The sequence below is a fragment of the Pan troglodytes genome, chromosome X (assembly GCF_028858775.2).
Source record: "Pan troglodytes isolate AG18354 chromosome X, NHGRI_mPanTro3-v2.0_pri, whole genome shotgun sequence".
Lineage (NCBI taxonomy): Eukaryota > Metazoa > Chordata > Mammalia > Primates > Hominidae > Pan > Pan troglodytes.
In genome coordinates this window covers 23,475,798-23,495,032 of record NC_072421.2, presented here as the reverse complement: position 1 = coordinate 23,495,032, position 19,235 = coordinate 23,475,798, and positions in this window count along the sequence as shown.

The following is a 19,235-nucleotide window of genomic DNA, read 5'->3' as shown; positions in this document are numbered from 1 at the left end:
TTATCACACTATTTTGTATACAGGATGTTTTTAAAAATACAAATATGCTATTTGCAAAGTAAAGAATGAAAATGAATAGGACTGAGACCAGACTGCAGGCAAGAACATTGGCTGGGCTACAGGCTGCTGCTGCCAGGGGAGAAAGCATCACAGCTGGAGTCAAATAAAGTGGGAATTGGGGAGGTTAGGGGGAGAGGAAAAGGATTTAAAGGGACTATCTGGAGATTAACAGTTAAAAAAAAAAAAAGTATTTCACACAAACTTAGTGTATAAGTAGTACTTGTCATGGTCTCTCTTTTCTTTTTAAATAAACTTATTAATTGAAGTATAACATACATAGAGAGCAGTGAAGCAAAAGTGTTCATCAGTAAGTTTTATAAAGTAAAAACACGTGTGTAACCATACTAGGCAGAACAAGAAACAGACCATGAACAACACTCCAGAAGCCCCCTTTGTTGCCCCTTCTGATCACCACCACCCCTTCCTGCCCAAAGATTACCATCCTGACTCCTAACATCATGGAATAGTTTCACTTTTTTGGGCTTTACATAAACGAAGTGGTCAGGTATGTATTCTTTTGTGTCTGGCTTCTCCAACAACATTATGTTGTGTATTTCATGTATTTTCTATGTATAGCAGTATATCATTAATTTTTATTTCTATATAACATTTCGTTGGTTGATCCTACCACAAATATTTATACATTTTACTGTGGCAGAACATTTATGTTGTTTCTTGTTTTGGGTTGTTATGAAGAAAGCTGCAATTAACACTCCTGTGCATGGATTTTTTTGTACATATTTCAGTTGAAAATATATATATGCTTGTGTTCCACTTGTGTAGGTGCTGACGAAAGTGTCAGTTTTACAAAGTAGTTGAGTCCATTTACAATCCTACCAAGAGTTTATGGAATTCCTACTTACTTCATATCCTCATAATATTTTAGATTTTCGGTCTTCTTAAAAATTTGTCATTCTATTCAGTATATGGTGATATTTTGTTGTGGTTTTAATTTGCATTTCTCTGATGATTAGCAACTCAGAACACCTTCACACATATTCGTTGGGTATTTAAATACCCCTTTTCATGCTTGTTTGAATTATTGGCTATTTTGCTATTGGGTGGTATGTCTTTTTCTGGCCGATTTAAAGACTAATAAAATTGGCAATACTTTTACTGGAATGTTGAAGAGTAAATTATTAAATTCAGCAAGACAGAAAAAGGAGCAGAAGAGTTACAACTATGACTTAATTCTGGGACTTACTTTGGTCATCTTTGGAAGAGTGTTAATCTGCCAGTATAAAACAGAATTATTTCTGAAATCGAAAACCAAAATGATTTTCTAGACTCACCTGCTGCACCAGCATTGTATAAAATTATGGCACATTTTCTAAATCCTCTCTGGCAAATGCGAGAAACTTACCTTTAATTTGTCATTTGTGATTCCTCTTTTGTGTGGGTATTTACTGTCTGTGAGCTTTTGAAAAGTGTAGAGAAAAAAGGCTGAGGATGGGAAGAAAAGAGAGGGGTCTCTTTTAGCACTCTTTTCTGTGCATGATTGCTGATTTGAGAAGTCATAGCAGCCACGGTCTGGGAGATTTTTCAGCCTTAGTTCATGAAATTGTCTTTCTAAAATACAATTCTTCTGTATAGTGGGAATATTCCTGTTTTAAAGAGAACGTGAAGGACCATCTTTCCTCTTCCCTACAAATATTAGTTTGTTCATGATATAAAAATGGACAAGAGTGTTTATTTCTCTCAGAATATCATCTGTTCTTCCAACAAGAAGCACTGTTTAATAATAGACATAATGTCAGTCTTCCCATTTTATAAAGATAATTTTTTTTATTATCCTTTTACTTAACTAGATATCCTACATGGTTTTTGAGAAACTTGCTTGATTTTGCCACATTTTACAGAGGCCTTACAGAATTCCATAAATGTATTTCACAGTCAAAAGTTTCACCAGAACTGGAATTTAACATGGTTTCCATCTTTCCTCAGAATTAGAGAGAGAGAGAGAGAGAGAGAGTGTGTTAGTGAGTATGTGTTTTAATTCTTGTTGTGTCATCTAATTATACTTTTCCAGTTTAAAAAAAAGTTATAAGGTGTCAAAAATTATGAGGGAGGTGAGGTGCAAGAAAAGGAATAAATCAATCGGTGAATGAATGAAAAAATGCCATGAGTGATTTCATATTAATTCAAATGAAGTAATTTGATAACAAAGGCCTTTATTATGCAATGATAACAATGATAATACTGATGACAATATTGGTAGATATCTGCTAATGACAGGTATCTTTTCCACCGTGTTTTCTTTGGAGCTTCGTAGTTGCTTTGGAACGATGTTATTTCGTATAGAATTCTAAAAGAATAACAAATTCTTTGGAAGTTTCATTGAGTGAAGTGGACATGTTGACTATTAATGATGATGATTTTTGACATAACCTTAGAGAAGAGAAAAGAATGTTTGAAGGGTGGGAAATGGTTTCATCTATTTCGGGAGATAGATAGGTTTGACTTGAGCTGTCATTTATATGAATATGTGCTATAAAGGGCCTGATTTTGATGCTAGTCGAAAGCACCTGACAAGAGTAATTACCTATCACCAGTCCTCTTGGACATTGCATGTACTTTAGTTCTAGTGAGTGGAGCAAATAGAGGGGAAACAGTATCTCTGCACTGAAAAGTTTATATTGTCCAGCATAGGAAAATAAAAATCTACAACCTAACATTGATGTAATTTCAGATTTTTTTTTAGTTAGTATTCAGCAACTAAATTTTTGTAAATTTTGGAACTACTAAGTGCCAGGGAATTACACTAGGAATGGGCTCTACTCTCAAGAAGAAATAGAAATGGACATACAAAGAAGGACATTATAACCCAAGTGATATATGTATCAATAGTACTTCATATCTACAAGTTAATCACTGAAAATGTGATTAACTTTCCAGGACGAAGTTGATTAAAAGGAAAGTCATCTGTACTAGATTTTCAAGTATCTTTAATGTTACCAGGTGAAAAAGGGGGAGAAAAATATTCCAGACAAAGGAAACAGTATTTGCAGAGGTACCGAGATATGAAAAAGCTTGGCATATTAGAAAAACTACAAGCATTTAGTGTTCTTAGAGGGTGAAGCGTAAGGGAGGATAAATGGATACTTAAGTACAGTGTATAACCTCTTGCTGAGGCCTGAAAAATCCAGTCAAGGTTGGCTTGAAGAACATTAAGAGGAAGGGCTAGTAGCCAGCCATAGTAAGTCTTTTCTTCCCTTTCTACCCCATTTGCTTTTCCAATGCAGTTGTACTTATGAGTCAAGATTGAATGTTGTCCCCTAATGAAATGTAATGACAAACAATTTGAACGTGTTAATAGAGTATGGATAGGCATAATGCATTTGAGATCATGAGGAAATATCAGTAAAGAATATTCAGTGGTTTTTTGTTGTTGTTGTTGTTCAAAGTGTTTTCTGACATATTCAAAAAGAAAAAGAGTAAAAATTATTTGAAAAGCAAGTTGGGAAAAAGAAAATTCTGCTCTGGGCCTGCTACAGTGAGAGATCCATCTATGCAGATTCATCGTTCTTAAGGAGATAGAAGGATAGCAATGACTGGCATAAGCAAATTTTCCATACTTCAAACTCTCAGAGGATGAGTCACACCAAGTGTCTATCGCACCATGTACCCCCTGGCCTTTTTTCAACCCTGCTGCTGGGTACCAGGGGAAGGGCAGGATGTGAAAGCTCATGGAATGAAGGCACACAAAGCAAGGTAGTATGCCTCTTGCAGGAACTTTTCTTCACTAAGGCCAACAGGATATGAAGCGATAAGGCCCTAACTGGAATAATAGGAGTAAGCATGTGATGAGAAACATTTGTCACTAAAAGCAGCAAACTTTCAAGACAAGCTCTGATGCTTCAGATCAGCTAGCAGACACCAGTGTTTCTCTTCGTATGTAGAAGACAAAGTATGATTAAAACGTGCGCTTGACGGATAAGCTACTTCACTAGGTTTTTACAAAGATTGTATGAGATAATATATGTAAAATCCTTAACACAATGCCTGGCACAAGGGAAATGCTCTGCATAGATAGTAAATATCATCTTATTCTTCATCTCACCATTAATTTTTCTGTTTTTATTTTGAGAATTGAGGCTCAAATTAATACATACTATTAACAGGTACAGAGGTCTTTCTGTTTTGATAAATATTTTTATATTCTAATGATGTTAATACATAAAGTTTAAGTAGTAATTTAGTTAAGTAATCTATGCATTAATCTTGAAGTCATAGTTAATTGAAATATTTGTATATCCCATAAGTACAAAGTAAAGATGTAGTGGCAGTGGACAGTATCAAGATCAGTAACAGTAGTGGAGATGGCAATTCTATGAGGGAGGGAAATATTGATAAATCTAAAAACAGAACCTATAGAGATAACTCCCCACTATGTCTGTGGGAGTGCCAAAGAAGAGAATGTGATAGATGTCTTAGAGGCAGAATTGACAGGATTTGATGACAAAATTTAAATAAATTTTGGAAAAGGAGGCAATCGAGATGAATCCTAGCTTGCTGCTCTTTAGTGAACTGAGAGAACAAAGGATGAAGATCACTTGGAAGCCTCTTGTGAATGGAGGTCCTGGTAGAGGGCTTGGAATTGGGTGCAGATCTCAGAAACAAATGTCAGGACTGGACACACAGACTTGGGGTCATTTGCAAGAGATTATAGTCCTTGACACACTATGTTTTAGTGTTTTATTTTAAAGGACACAAAAATCTGAATAAAATGTGGATTTATACCTTTTTTTTTTTTAAATCACATTTACAATAAACTTTAATGGTGAATCAATGCAACCCAAAGCCAAGGTAGCCCTCTCCATTTGGTGATAAAATATTTTGATGAGAACAAAATAAAAATAACCATCATTTCTAGCATTGACCAAGTAAAATCAAATATAGTAGATGGTACTTCTTTTAAAAGAATTTAAAAATCTAGCAGAACGTGGCAGAGTATTTTGTGTAAGGTATTCTTCCCCTCAGTATTTATTTATTAAAATTATAATTTTCAACCTATCTTTCCTTGAGGAATATTTGATGTTAAGGAACAGAAACCTATTCAGAGAAACTCGGATTAAAACTGAGTATACTGCAAGGATACAGGGATTCTCCGGAAATCTGATTACTGGAGTATAGCATGTCTTCACAGATTAGAATCCAATTATGTAATATGTTTTAGCTTTAGGTTTCAATAAAGCCATATCCACCAAAGCCTTCTTGTTAAGGGATGCATTTTAAATTAATTAAATGTTAATATATGTGGTACTACAATGCCGTGGGGACTATACCATTAGCAAATGTGAAATATCTCATCACCTGATTAAGAATGCACAGTGTTTTAGAAGTCATCCATAGCAGCCATCTTATTTAGTCAGATTGCCCATTAATGCTTTGTTAAGATTATAGTCATCTTGAATTCTCACAACACTTATGACCTTCCAAGGACAGACTATGTTTAGTCACTGGGTTGTATTAACTGATTTTAACATCAGTGCTTATCTGAGATCTTCATCAGTTACAGCTGAAATGTGTGAGATGTACCTGCACACAGATGTGTTGGACTAATGGCCAGAAGGCAGCAAACCCTACCATTTTCCTTGTTATTTAAATATTTTTAATTCTGTCTCTGATGGCTTCCCCTGTCACCTCATGAGTAAGTAGGGCTAATACTGGCTGCAGCAAAATCACACTCTCCATTTATCATACTAATTGCAGTTTAATGAGGAGAGGCCCGAGGCTGGAAGACTTGTCTACGTAGAATACTATTGGAGTGGAGTTTATTATGGTTATTAGTACAGCCTGCGATAATTAAATTGCTTTACTAGATAGGTACTGTATTTATCATAAAGATTCACTATAGCAAAACTTTTGATGATATTCAAAGAGCAGTTTTGAAAGTCAAGTTCTCTGACGTTTTCTTTAGGAGAAATTCTAGTTTGGATCCCATTTTCCAATATTTCTCCTCAGAGCAGGACTGGCTACATCATCTGTGAAGCCCAGTTCAAAATGGAACTGCAGGGCCTCTTGTTGAACAAGCACAAAGAAAGTGTTAAAATATAAAGCTTTCTTCTTTCTTCTACGTATCCTCTTTGCTATTATGCATACTTCATGGTCCCATTGGACTTTACTTGTAAAACACAAGTTCAAAGATAAAATCATTAAACATTTCAAAATAATGACAGCATGCAGCTCATCTGAGTGTGGTATCCTGTGTGACTGCACAGACTGCACTTCTGTGAAGCTGAAAGAAAGAAGTGTAAATGGCAAACCATTTTTACAGAGTTGAGACTGAGCTAATCTTTTGCTAGACCTTGTCATGCAATATAGTATGAAGGAGGCCCAGTCAAATTTGGGAAACAGACAACTGGAGCTGAGGTTGGGGATAACCTTGAGGGCAACCAGGACAATGAAAACGAACCGGCAGTAAGGACTAGTAACTTCCGTCTCAGTCAGGAAGCTGCCTGTTTCCTGCAAAGGCAGGAAGTCATTCCAAGATGTAGTCACATTAAAGTCCTTAGGAGGGAAAAAAAGAGCTAAGATAAAAGAATGAGAAGTAGTTTAAATTAACCAATAATTAAAGGTAGCTACTGTATTAACACAAACGTGCTTGCATATTCCAACTGAATAATAAAATTTTCCAGATTTTCTATTTTTTCCCTTCATGCACATTATTTAAATATTGCAGAATGCACTTAAATAAAAATATTCTAAACTGTATTGAAGAAGGTGGAGTGGTTTGTGTTGTGGCTAAACTGGGTTTTTCTTTGTTTAGTTTGATGACTAATCTCTTTCCTAATCATTGGACAAACTCAGTAGGACCTAGTACATTATCCCACACATAAATGAAGTCGGTAAATGTTTATGGAAATAATTATATATAATTTACTCTCTACAATGAGTGACTAGTAGGCCTCTTAGGAATATGTTCCCAGGTACTGAACACTCATTGAAATCAGAGCACTAAAAGTACTCTACTTCCACTATGAAGCGGAAGCCAGATATTGTCCAAATATGGAACACCAGTAATAAATAAGCAAACAATGGCTCAGCTGAGAGACTATTCTGCTCTAATTTCCTGATGTAAGTTGTTATTTCACTGGTGAGTAACATCTTCTTGTCACAACATCATTTATAATAATAATAATGATGATCACACAGAATCACCTGTGAATGTCCTATTCCCCATAGTTTAATATAGAACATCACTCAAATTTAAGTGAGGTCTTTGTTAAGTTCTGTAAATTGAGCTTATAAAGACAAACACTATTTGGAATATTTTTTGATGGCTTGATGGAGAAAGACATCTATTTATTCACTCAACAGTTATTTATCAAGTGCCTGAACAGTACTAGACCCTAAGAATATAACAGCAAATAAGACAGGGATGGTCTCTCTCTTCATGGAGTTTATAGACTGGTGGACTTCTAGAATAATGCTCAATACTGTTAATTTCCATCAGGTCCACATGCCTGTGCCTTACAAATAATCATGCATTTGAAGATAGAATTGAACTGAAACTAGGCTTAGGGCAACTGGACATATTCTAAGCCAATTTCCAAAAGTTAAGTAATTTAAGTGGCTTCCCCATTAGTTCAAAGAAAGAGAAGATAATAGGAGGGAAAAATACTGATAATTTTCTAAGTTGGACTAAGTTTGGTAAGTATAAAAAATGAAGTGTAGTTAATAGAGTGCAAAGCAGAAGATTTCCTCTTAACTCACAGTTATTATACATCATCATTAGAGAGGGGACTTGCTGGCTCCCTGTGCTAGATTAATTGCCCAGGCATTCGTCTCTTTGACCCCAGCTGAAGTAAAAGCACCAGGCAACAGAAGCAGAACATGGAGTAAAATGTAGTATTTCATCTGGGCAGGGAAATTAAAAAGAGGAAGCCCTTAAATTGTAGAAGAGAATGTTAAAGGGAGGGATGTTGCTGTTTTCTTTCCCTCGATAGTTCTACCCTTTGAGAACCAGCTGGCAGCTCCTGGGTCACTAAGCTTAGTCATTCCTCTTTTCAATTATAGGAACATCCTATTAACAGGGAAATGGAGTCGGGAGAGTTATTTTAGCGAGAGAGAAGAAAAAGAGAAGGGGAATATTTTTCACATGGAGAAAGAGACCTCCACCAGGAAACAGGGAGTCCAATGCAAGGTGACACTTCCCTGCCCCGCTGTTTTCATTTTAAACTTGATGAAAGGAAACATTTCAAGGGGTTTAAAAAATAATAGAGAGCAGGCTTTGGAATATATAACTGTTATCAGGAGAATTTACATTCTATTGCAGGAAATAGAAATAAATGGAGATTTTTGAGATTATATGAGTAAATATTTGAGGTGTTTGTTTAAAGAATACTGTTGTCAGAGAGAAAAAGTTGGATTGAATGTACCATGGGTTTTTTATGATTCTCTCAGCATCTCATCCATAATTTATGGTTTTAGTATATGTACAAGAAATGTAAACGCATCTGAAATTATTGTAACTCTCATATAGCCATGAGATATTGAACACTGTGATCCATAATTTGTCAGACCTCTCCACTTCCGTGGATCCATTATTTTATCAAAATACTCATTAAAATAAATGTTGCTTCTGACTCTATTTTCATCATATATCAAACTAAAAAAGGAAACAAAATTCTTAATTATGTTTTCAAAGTTAATCAGAGGGTGTGATATAATAAAAATCATATATTTGGTCTTTGTCCCTGATTCCTTGACAGGGGATTCCTAACTGCTTGGAATTTTCTGGGTGATAGGAGCATCTTTTGTTTCAGAGATGCCATTCTTGTTGGGCCATAGATAGCTTCAGGATGGGGGCTGGTTGCCAGAAAGGCCAAAGCATGATCAGAAGGTTGGAACTTTCAGCCTTAGCCTCCAACATTTGCCAATGGCCAGTCAATCATGCCTACATAATGAAACCTTTATAAAACCCCTAAAGAATGGGGTTCAGAGAGCTTCTTGATTGGCAAACACATGGAGGTGCTGACAAGGTAGTTCACCTGGAAAGGGCATGGAAGCTCCTCCACCCCTTATACTTTGCCATATACATATCTTTCATTTGGCTGTTCCTGAGTTGTATCTTTTATAATAAGCCAGTAACAGTAAGTAAAGTACCTTCCTGAGTTCTGTGAGTTGTTCTAGCAAATTATCAAACATTGGAGGGGATCATGGGAATGCCCAGTTTATAGCTGATGGGTCAGAAGTGCAGATGGCACTTGTGACTTGCATCTGAAGTGGGGGCAGTCTTTTGGGACTGAGCCCTCAACCTGTAGGGCCTGTGCTAACTCTAGGTAGTTTGTGCCAAAATTGAGTTGAATTCTAGGACATGCAGTTGGTGTCTGAATTGTTGCATAACTGGTTGTTGGTGTGAAAAAACCCCCACACATTTGGTATCAGAAGTGCTGTGAGTAAAAACCCTTCAGATGGCTATTCTTGAAGTTCTTCTCCCCGTGATAAAATATAAATCACTATCACAGTAATAATAATCTTAATGTGTTAGTATAACTGATTTTAGTAATTTACCACATTTCTTACTATGGGTGAACCAGGTTTAAAAATTAATTGTGGTAACTTGTCCTGGACCACTGGATTCTCTATTCTCTTTTGAGAAATCTTTAAAGACAGAAAATTTTACAATACAGAAACTAGAGAAAGTTTTTAATGTCATGATAACATAAAGCTACTTGGATTTTCATTTCATACACTTCCAAAATAGTATCTTGAGAGATTCTCTTTTTTGATTGCACATCTAATATCAGAAATTCATTATTTTTATGCATATAGGTAATATGATGATTCTTTAAATGTATCTTAGAATGGGTTTTAGGTTCCATGGATAAAGATCTCAGAAATGCTTTGTAATCTTGGTTTCGTCATGGTTCTACGAGTGTGAATTTTAGTTGGTTCACCTCTTTGAAATGTCCATCCCTCTTCTCAAAATAGCTAGTCATAAACCTGACTCATCTCATGGCTTTATTTTCTAAAGAGAAAGAAAAACTTACAAGCAGTTTGAAAATGTGATGTCAAATACTCAATAGGATTAAAGTTATTAATAAAGCAAACTATAATATCACTGTTTGTTTCTTCATGTAATAGAAGTATTCCCAAAGAACTGTGTTTATTTTTTAATTGAGTTACATTGTAATTGGACTAGAAAATGTTGAAATGTGATTCTTTTAATTGGATGACTTTTAATTTTAAATTCTTACGAGTCAAAAATTACTTAGCTCGGGTGTGGTGTGTGTGTATGTGTGCATCTGTGTGGGCTGGGTCAAAATAGGACTGGTAGAGACCCTATCCCTAAAAGTTTATGGCCCCCATATGCTGATAAATAACATCAAATAAAAACAATACCAAATGATAGAAAACTCTGATTTTTCTGTGATGATGAGTATTCTAATGCTTGCTTTGAAATATAATTCATAACTTTTAAATAAATATTTTCATAAGGTCTTGCTTTCCTGATGCCCTAAGCACACAGTATTTCATGCATGTAGGTATCCAAGGCTGTTCAATTTTAATAACATTAACTGGATATTGACAAACCTCTGCCTCAACTTTTTGAGCAAAGCTTCAGAGTACATCTTCCCAGCGACTTGCTTTTCTAAGTGTTTGTTTTTAACCTAATTTATTTTCTTAGTCTCAGTGGGAAGGAGAAAATTTCAGTGAAATATGTGCTCGGTTTCTTGTTTGGTCCCTAATGAAATTTGTACTTGAAAAAGCTTAGTCTTTTGGAAAATTTTGGAATTAAAAAGAAATATTTGACTCCAGTTATTTTTAAAACCAAAATAAAATATCTCTAGTGAGAAAGTCCAAATCATAGAGTTGAAGAACATTCCAATAATAATCTCCAAAGATAAATTAAAGTGCATTGTTTTCTCTGTAATTATTTTTTGGATAATTTCATCGAGCCTAGTATAGGGAGAAGATGATGAGTTTCTCCATTAAATCTGTTCTAGCTGCACGTTAATGCCTGGTGTGTTATAGGCTTGCAGTTCCTTTCTGGGGAGGTTTATGCACAGTTTCCAGCTGACATGGTAGTGAGCAGAGGCTAATGGAACTAAACTCTATGCACACTAACATGACTGCATTTGTCTGGTTTACTCTTCTGTTAGTTGTTTTTTCTCTTCCTTGCATTTTACCTTCGAAGGCAACTAAGGGCCAATTTTGAGAGTTGCTTGTGATGGTTCTTTAGCCTAAGGCTATTAAAAATATGCCCCCTGGACTGGAGCTGCTGTAGAAAAGAACAGGAGAAAAGATGATGTTGACAGCCAGAGATTAAAGCCAAAGACCAGAAATGAAACTATATTCAAGAACATTTGAGGGATTACAGCAAGTCAGGAATGAAAGTGGGAGCATAGACTAGGGAGGATTCTTGGAACGGACACAGAAACAATAATCCTATGAGGGCAGCAACAAAGTCAAGAAAGCCACAGGATCCATATATAATTGAAGGAGAAGAAGCAGGGAGACAAAGGGACTTTAAAAACACAGGTTAAAACCAAGATTTAAGATGAGCCTGTAAGAGTTCAGGCTGTGAGACAACAGAAGGAAGAGGAAAATAGGCAGCAGAGGTTGAGAGAGGGAGAGAGGGACAGACAGAGGGAGAGAGAGGTTGAAAGAAGAGAGAAAGAGAGGTCTAGTGGTATGTTATCTAAGGTAAAACTAGGAACAATTTGCACTGTGGCAATGTGACAGTTCTAGAAAATATGTGTTCCTTTGTATTGCTATTTCTGTTATTATATTTCTAGAATAAGCTGAGTTCAGACACAAGAGATCAAGATGATAGTCAAGGGACTAGCACTTCTTTGCTTCATGATTATGGTGATACCTGGGTCTCAGTTTGTCTATTTGTATAATGGGTTTGAAGGAGATTGAGACCCCGTGGCGTATGTGTGTGCTTGTGTGTGTGTGGTGGAGAGAGAGAGAAAGAGCACTGAAAGCTGTAAATACAATTTGCCCTTCATCTATGTCAAACATGAAGACTTCACAATATTAGAAAGGACACAGAGTTAAGAAAGTTTTACAGTATAAAAGCAGAGATATGAGACCATATAGAAAGAAAGATATTCATATACCAAAGAAAATGAGAAGCAGTACTTATTAAGGGGAACAGTAAATTTAGCTCTGAGCTTCCTGGTAGCATAAAAAAGAGCAAAACAAGATGAGTTAGAGTTTTCACTACCAGTTAAAAATAAATGTACACGTTCCTTTCACTTCATTTTAATTTATTATACAGAGCAAGGATCAGCAACCTGGGGTCTAATGGGCCCGTGGGCCAAACCCATCCCATACCTGGTTCTGTAAATAAAGTTGTATTGGAACACAGCCATGTCCATTTGATTACTTCTTACCTATGGCCAACTTTTTGCTACAGTGGTGGAGTTGAGTAGTTGGGACAGAAACTGTATGGCCCACGAAGCCTAAAATATTATAGTTTGCCAGCCTCTGATATAGAAGATTCTAATCTTCTATATCAATGATTGTAACAGGCATTTCAATCTTCTCTCAAAAGATTTCTTTTATTAATATCATAGGTATAAAGATCCAAGGCAACAATTTAACTCATGATTTAGTGAAGGCATTGTGTCGGTGTGCATGTGTGTGTTTGCATGTATGTGAGAGAGAGAGACAGAGAGAGAGAGAGAGAGAGACTGTTGTTGTGGAGGGGCTTAGGAACTGTAGAATACTCTAGAATATTTGCTCTGTGGTTGTAGAGAATATTTGCTATTCTGAGACACTGAGTGCCAACTTGTTCATATTGGTAAAAGTTGCCTAATTTATTCCGATATCTATTCCTCTCCTCCATGTGCTTCATGGGAAACCTCCCCATCCTTCCACCTGTACCCCCTCACCACACCAGTACCCCAAGGAGTAGGCACTCAAATCAGTCAGCATATTCTATCCTTCTGGTCATAATACTTGATCCAGGGTTAGGGCACAGGACCCAATTCAAGACAAGAAGTATGAGGAGAGATTTTTCTGGAAGCTACATGAGATATATTTATTTTATGCCAGACACAAACGAGAAAGCATGGAATTCCTAGAAGCCATAGGCTGACATTTTGTGTGGATAAGGAAAACTAACTTCAGGAGGAAGTAGATACAGGAGAAGGCAGAAAAAAGTAAAGTAATTGAATGTTTAAGATCAGGCCCCATCTGAAACTTACTCCATGTCTGATCTTATTGATATCATGAAGTTTAAAAGTTCTTATTGTGTAAGCCCCTTTGAAAAGTTAATTTTGAATGAAAAAAATTTGATGATGCTAGTCATCTTTCAATACATGCGGAGAAATGAGAATTTGAAGAAAGGTAAGTTGTGAAATATCAGAAACATCTTTTGAACTTTTGGTTAAGTCAAAGTCTACTCATAGTAGAAATCTCTGACAAGTGCTCAGAAGGTCACATATCATGGTCTGTACTCATGCACTATGCTTGCTTGGTAAATAGGTGGTAAAGGTGACATTCTCTTAGAAAAACTCAGTGTATTGTCCCTAGAGAGCCATTTCGCTTCGTAGAAAGAAGGGTTTCAAGGAGTATTGAAAATGACCAAAAAGAAAAGAACTTTATCAGAGCCTTCATTGAATAATAATGATTTGTTCTTGTTTAGTGCAAATGAGTTGCAGCAGGGAGCTCTGGGAAAATGTGGTTGTCATGGTAACTGATAACACTTTTTCCTACTGGAAGTCAAAATAGCCAAAGACACTACACAGGGCCATGTTTCCTTACAGATTCTTCCCAAGTAAAGGAAATAAGAAAATGGGAAATAAAAGGAAGATCTTGCATTTGGTTGACCTCTGTTCTTCCCACAAAGATAAACAGAATTAAAGGAAATGCTGTTTTGCATAATTGGAGCCAGATAGGCGAAAGTGGCATCTCTGTCTTATGATACAATCATCCCAGTACAGGTGGACAGATGATTATTTTATAACCAAAGTTTGAGAAAGTACTGCCCAGAAAACATTTCAGAATAAGTTAATTAAGGACAACATTTAACATTTGGCATGCTGAGGAATTGTTTTTCTAGTGGGTTTGCTGTGGGCTGAAACCTGAAAAACAATATTTAATTACTCTTTGAAAGGCATGCAAGCTTTCTGAATTCATTTTCTTACCTGTGAAATGAACAGTTTGGACGATATTTCTTGTTTTCAAATATTTCTCTCAGTAAAAGCCTGCAAGAAAACTAAACCTATAAACAGATAAAATTGCAGTCTCAGATGCAATCTTAGCAGGAAGCTCAGAAACAGCTGCTGGGCTTCCCTTCTCTCTGAAATAGTCCTTAAGACATTTTATAGATAATAACTGGCAGACATATATGCTCTAAAGCTTCTGCCTTTTAAATAGGCGCACATGAAATGTCTTAATTGCTCTAAACAGAGCAATTTTCCACCTGGTAGCAGCTTTCCAAATGGCTCAGCAAGGAGGAAGGAGATACCACCTAAATCAGAGTAACCTACCCTATGGTTGAATAGGTTAACGTAATGTTTGACATAGACAACACTGCCTTCTGGTTTCTGGAAGAAAATAACCAAATTATCGAGACTGTGCTTTACAGATTTGTCCCTATGAAGTAAAAGTCCCATGAAAACCTATACATCTACACCACAATCTCATATGATTCTTGTGACGTTAACAAAGGCAAAATTAGATGCTAGATATAAATGCTCTTTGAAAAGCTGAAGAGACATTCCAAATATACGCTGGTGTGTGTAATATAACATATTGGCTTATAAATAAGACTACAAATCTAGCCAGTGGGATTTATAACCAAACCTAAGATCCTGCTGCAAATTGTGTGAAATTAAATTACATTTGGAGAAATTTTAATATATTATTTAAATATGAATTCTAGTTAGTTCAAACTGAACTAACACTTTTGAAAATGAAATACAGAACTAAATATAAGTAACAGGCATGGATTGATTTACAACAGGTATAAACAGGGACTCTTAAGAAAGCCAGCCATATGGTTACCCTAGTTAGAATACCTTTAATGATGGTAGATCAACTAACCTGAATCCTATACCAGCATGATATGACCCTAATTCCTTCTAAATATCCTCCTTTGGTCTTCAGTTTTAAAAGATAAATATTTTAGAATGTTGATACAAAATATTTTTTTTTATACTTTATGTTCTGAGATACATGTGCAGAACATGCAGGTTTGTTACATAGGTATATATGTGCCATGGTGGTTTGCTGCACCCATCAACCCATCATCTACATTAGGTATTTCTCCTGATGCTATCCCTCCCCTTGCCCCCCACCCCCTGATAGGCCCCAGTGTGTGATGTTCCCCTCCCTATGTCCATGTGTTCTCATTGTTCAACTCCCACTTATGAATGAGAACAAAATATTCTTTCGTTATTTGAAAACATTTCCTAGATACTCATGGGATTCTGAGTATTTGCGAGCTATAGAATGAGTCATTTACCTTATGCCCAGTTGGTAGCTCACTAAATCTTACTCATCTAACAGCAACTCACTGATCTATTATATCATGAATACATTGTCTGTCTGTCTTCAAGATGTTGATAATCTACTCTCCATTGTAGGTCTTGTCTTCAGTAAAATCTTAAATTTATAAAAGTTTTAATTCATACCTTTTCATGTATCTCTTAACTTCTCAAAAGTTTTCTTAATCTTGTGGTTATGTTTGGCTTAGAAAGCTAACTATAAGGGTTGATTTGTGTTCACTTCATTGATTCCATTGTCATCATTTTCTAGCGTAAGTCTTTATGATAATAGAAATTTTTAAAAGGACTCTCACTTTTAAATACCTTATGAAAACATTTCATACTGCTTGTGTAAAAAATTCACCTCTGTGTTCTCTCTCTCCACCAACCATCACCCCCACCAGTCTTAACAGATGAACAAATTGCCAATTGTATAGTAATGTCAGATAACAAGGAGTCGTGGCAAACACTACATCAGCGGTTCTTCACTTTATCTGCATATTAGAATTCGGGTTGAGGGGGCTTTTAAAATTCTGATGTGCAGCCCACATTTCAGACTACTATATCAGAAGCCCTGTGGGTGGGGCCCAGTAATCAGTTCTTTTTCAAATGTCCAAGTGATTCCAATAAGCAAGCAAGGTTGAGAACCACTTACTCTAACTATTCCATAATACGAGCTAACCCTTAGGAAAAATATAGCTGTTTTAGAGGCACTGTTGTGAAAGGAGAGTGTGCATATATATGTGGGCATGTGTGTGTGTCTGTGTGTTTGGAGCATTTGACAGTAATAAGGAGTTTTGAGGGAAAAGAAGCTGTGTGATTAAAAAAAGGATAGCGTTAATGACACTTGCCACATCAAGATAGACACACCCAAGAAAATAAATTTATTATTGTAAAATATATTTTATCTAGAAAGAAAGTTTGAAAACCCTCAAGAAAATATTGAAAGAATTAAAGTCAGCTCCTAAAAACCATAATAACATTCTCTTGTGCTTCCTTTTAGTCTTATATCTAGGCATTGGATATAGCCCAAATATCACATGGGCTATAATCTAGTTTAATTGCTTTTAGTTTACTGTCATTGAACTCTGGAGGAGATTTTACTATAAGAATACCTTCTGTCCATTTCCATAATGTAATAGGATTATTGTGGCCCCATTTCACACTTTTCTATAGTTTTACCTTTTGGTAGTGCCTATCCACACTGACTTTAGGCTTGGCATATGACTTAATTTGTTTAATGGAACAGTAGCAAACTTGTCAGCTGACCAAAGACACAAAGATCAGTTGAGCCTGGACCAGATCAGCAGAACCACCCAGTCAACCCATAGATTCCCGAGAAATAATAAATTTTTTTTTCAAAGCCATTGTGCTGTTTTTAATTTATTTATTTTTATTGTATAGATTTAAGGTATATAACAAGATGTTTTGATATACATATGAGTCTTGAGATGATTTGTTATGTAGCATTAGTGTGGCAATAGATGACTGATAAAAAAAAAAGGTTATGCCTATAAGAGTGTGTAGTTTTAAGATGTGATTATGATTGAGTGACCAATACCTTTAACAGACTACATGTTTTCTTAGGTCTGGGTGGCAGAGGTATAGAATTTCCTCATGTCTCTTTCAATAAAGTTATAGTTGTGACTTCCATGATAGTTGTCAGTCCCGTGTACCTACCTGTTCCCAAACTAAGTCTTTCTAGGCTTGTGATGCTATTTTTATTTGCCTCTTGTGAACAGCCAGCGAAGGAGCTGTACAAGTTCTTACAAGCCACGTAAGGGACTTAAAAGTCCCTCAGTCTCTTCTATTCTAAGTATTCCTAATAGTTCCTTTGTAATCATCCTTCTACTCATCCCATAATATGTACTGGAAAAACATGCTCAAAATCCAATATCTCCAAGAGAAAAGGAAACATTTCCTAAGAGAGCAGGAATATGGGGTATATACACATATTTCAGTGATCTCCTTCCTTTAGAATTTCTTTCTGAAATTTTCAAATAATTTATAGTTATCTTCTTAGTATGGGAGTTCTATTTTGGTTTGGAATTAATCATGTTCTCTAGTCCCTCCTGAAGTTCCCTCTTCCCTAGTAGCCATGAATGTAAACTGACAATATTCAAAGTCAATATGTTTCTCTTCTGCACTGCCTTCTGTGTCCTTAACACTTGTTATTAACTTTTTATAACTCACAGTCCCGTGGTTAAGTCTACCAGGGTTCTTGTACCAAAACATTCCCCTATGTGATGAGTTTATTTTGATAATTCCTTAAGAAACTGGTTCATTCTTCAATTTTTTTTTTTGCTTTTAGAAGAGCATAGATCTTTTATTTTCTGAGTCTTGTTTTCTGTTGCCATTACACATTCATTCATCATTTTATTCATTTATTCAATGAATATTTATTGAGTTTTGGCTAAGTACCAGGCATTGTATTAGGTACAGTGGGAAAATATGAGCCCAGCCTAAATGTTGTCATTTTTGTAGTTAATCTCTGCTATCTAACATAGGTACTTATAAACCTATTTTCCTAATATTTAAAAATATTGTCAGCATGTGTCTAAAGTTGAGAGTCTTTTAATCATTTTTGCCTGGAGTATCATGAGCCCTTTCAATTGGCTTTGTGCAATTTTACTCTTAATGATATTTTCTTAATCATGAATTTGATTATTGCTTGTATTCTAGTTCCCTGTTTTCCTGAAAAAAGACTTTCATTCTTAAATGTAACTCCTCATACTCTATTCTATATATTGTAAACTAGTTTAAATTCTTATTCTTTTTTCTCTGCCTTCTGTAAGAATTTCCCAAATGTGACCTGCACTCCACTAATTTGATACTATTCAGAGTGAATTTTGCTCTTTACTGCCTCCAGTGGGATTTAATTCTGCATGGTTTTTAATTTCAATTGTAATCTTTTTTTTCATCATTTTCCTTTATATATAGTTCTACTGTCTTTTTTTGCCTGTACTCTTATTTCATTAAGAAGGTATCTTCTGATCTTTTAAGGATTTGAGCTTTGTCCTTCCTGAGTTTTTCCGATGCTATACCTTTCTCTGTTTTTAATAGACACCGTGCTGTTGTGTTTTTCTGTTTTGCTCGTCTTCACACAAGTCAAGGAATATCGTGAACTGATGTTTGTGATTGGCAAGATATGTGAGTGCCTTTGGCCTCACTCTTTAGCTAATCCCTTTCTCATAACAATAGCTGGAAGACTGGTTGGTATCTACAAACCAATTCTCTGCAATTATCATACTATTTTGTAACACAGGATTATTGAACTAATCTGAAATAGTCTCTTATCCTCATTATTTGGAGGAATTAAGAGATAATTTAAAAAATACTACAATTCCCTTTGTGCACTGCCTTTGGACCTTTAATTTATCTATTTCTGCCTGTGGTGTTTTATATGTGAGTAGCTTACATTTTAGAACTCAGTATACTCCAGGAAGCTTCCTATCCACTTTCTGAAAATTTCAGTCTCAAATTGGTGGACGTGGTAGGGGTAGAATGACACCCCATCAAGTAGAAGGCTAAATGCCCAACTCTCTGGTTAGTATAAGCTTTGAGTTCCTGAATAAAGGATTGAGAGGAACAGAGTCTTCCAACAGACTTGTAAGGGAGCTTAGCACGGTGGACCAGCAACAATGTTTTTAAATCTCTTTCCATCAGCCTTGTTTTAGTTGAAATTCCTCTCACATTCTGAAAACAGATTGACATTAAGGCTAGTTT